Raw genomic sequence first — 2,694 nt, 5'->3', positions numbered from 1 at the left:
TTTTTCACTTGTTTTGTGCTTTGCTAAAAATAGCATTTGGCTACAAAATCAACTAGTAATAATTTCAAATAATTAAATACTAAAATTGTAAATCTTTGAGAAAAGAGTACATAGAATCATTATATTAGAATTAACGTAACATTTTTAGCTAATTGTAATTCATTTCTAGTTAATTATGATTAACTTTTTAGAGAGTATAAACAATTATATGAAAAAACAAAGGACGACTAGATTATTTTATTAAAAAGTTCGTAAAAAAATGTCTTGAGAGACAGATAACAGCGGAGTCGCAGACTCCCCCGCCGGCCGTCGACGCAGGAAGAAAGATGAAGTAAACTCAGAGTTTAACTCAGTAAACCCGGTTCCAGTTACAATCCAGAAAGATACAGCTTTTTCTTCTCTCAGTCACGAAAAGAAAATCAAAAAAATTCCAAACTATCTCACACCAAAAACACGAAAAAATAAAAACAAAGAAAACAAAAACAGACTCTCCTCTCAAAAACACTGTACAAAAAGGTCCAAAATAAAAAAAGCATTGAACAATAACATCAGCTAATCAGAAATTATACTACAATTTTTTCATTTACTAATTAATTTGTACCCTTTTCCGCATAACTATTAACCAACGCCAAAGCATTGCTCGTAAACTTCTTCACTTTCCCCGCCCTCTCGCAGACGTCGGTTTTCATTGGTCCCTCCGCCACATCCTCGAACCCGTCTGTACATGTGTCTTCGTCCGTCAAAGCAGCGCTCATCCAGGTCTGGACATTCCCCATTTGGAACCTGAAAGACTCCGACCCTGGAGCCACGAGCTGCCGCATTTGCTTCAACGAGCCACGGATTTCATCCAGGGCATCACCCATGTTGGAGAAGCAGTCGTGTAAGGCGGCGCTGGCTCGTGGGTCGGCTCCGTAGTCAGCCTGGCGGGAGAGGTTGGAAACATAAGCTGCCATGTGACGGGCTTTAGAGAGGCTGACACCAATGGCGGTACGAGCTAGACGAGCTGGGTCTTGTTGGATGGCGTTGGCGTAGCCAGAAAGGGAAGTGTAACAGAGGTCGGGGTATAATGTTGTGGAGCAGCTCGTACGGATGAAATCGGTGGCGTTGGTTGCGGTGGTGCTGGCGTCGTTGTCGGGGAAACTGACGGTTGCGATTGGGCGGAGATAGAAAGAGAGGAAGGTTAGGAAGAGGAGGGAAGGGAGGGGCTTCATGGCTAAGGTTTTAACGTTTTCAAAACAGAGGAGCAGTTTTTTGGGGACTGGTGTAGGCGTCCGGAGGGTGGCTGGCTTGTTGTGCTGGGCCTGAGGGCTTGTGGAAATGATTTTTGTAGCCTCGTGACTGGCAGTTGAATTACTTTTGTAACCATGCAAATTTTGTGGATTTACGAGAATGCCACAGTTCTATTTTTTTAGTTAGCAAATCATGCATGCCAGACTGCCACCGTCCTATTTAAATTTTGTGAATTTACGAGAATGCCACCATTCTATATATGTGGTTAGCAAATTATGGCGTTTGCCGGACTGCCACGAAATTATGCATGAAATCAGGCCGGGAATCCTAACAAAAGGCAAAAAATAATAATAAAAAGGTGGCATAAGATATCAGTACAAGAATTTAGTAGCCAGTTCTATACATGTTATAAAATATTATTTTTATGTAATGGATTATATACTTATCAAATTTGGAAGCCAATAATTTTTATTTTTTTAAAAACAAATTTGTCGAGAGGCATGTAAATCGGACTTCAAAATATCCCATTTTGGATGCAAAAAAAAAAAGTTATAGTAATAATTTGTATTTCGATATATGATTGGATGATAAATGTATGTACTTTTATTCAAAAAATTAAATTTAAATTTTAATATTTTGATAATAAAAAAATTATAATAATTTAACATGCAATATGTATGCATTTACTGATGATGATTTCTATTGTTTGAACAAAGTGAATATCTATCAGAAGAAGACAATATTTCAGCACCCAGTTTTTACCAATTAATGGACAATTTTTCATAAAGATGGATTAGAGTTAATTAGAAGGTTAATATGAATGACATGCATGGGCCATCCTTACCTCTTCTTTAATTGAAATTTACGAATATTTTTGTGTTTAATTTAATAATAACTATACGTATTCTTAATTGAAAGAAATTGTTTGAATCTCAATTCTTTCAAAATTGTATACAAGTTGAGCCCATAAAAACTGAACTATAGTAAAATTAATCAATGCGGGGATGCAGAGCTTCTATTCTAGGCCACAAATTCTAAGCAGCAACAGGACAATGTTAGCTGTCTTTACCAATTCAAGGAACAAACGTACGGAACTATTCACGTGCTTTGTAATTTTACTCAAGAAAAGAGGCAGTTTTGCCAAAAAGAAATATAAGTGCAATCTATCAACTTACGACAAGTCGCGCATGCAAAGTGTGAAATTATATATTGCAGCAATATGAAAAGCATTATTGGCAATTTGGCCTTCTGATAGTTGCGGCTGGTTGTAGGCGGCGCACCCACCAAGCAGTCAACCATCGGTCCAGATTGGCCTAAGCCTATATCAACGGCTTAAATGGGAAGCAGCCGAGCAATGATTCACCATCCTCCACAATGTTCACCCATGACATGAGTGACGCAAATGAATTCAAGGCGGGCAACTAGGGCTTTATGGATGGACCACTACGAATATAATTGTGCCTT

General features: G+C 38.2%; 1 pseudogene; it reads right to left on the bottom strand.

Moving 5' to 3' along the window:
* Positions 1 to 327: 327 nt before the first annotated feature.
* LOC110422944 (21 kDa protein pseudogene) lies at positions 328 to 1,305 on the bottom strand (annotated as a pseudogene).
* Positions 1,306 to 2,694: the final 1,389 nt, after the last annotated feature.

This window comes from Theobroma umbraticum, unplaced genomic scaffold, assembly GCF_002168275.2.
Source record: "Theobroma umbraticum cultivar Fairchild unplaced genomic scaffold, ASM216827v3 scaffold_20.0, whole genome shotgun sequence".
Taxonomy (NCBI): Eukaryota; Viridiplantae; Streptophyta; class Magnoliopsida; order Malvales; family Malvaceae; genus Theobroma; species Theobroma umbraticum.
Note: the sequence above shows the minus strand (reverse complement) of the source record. Positions and strands in the feature narration are given on the sequence as shown.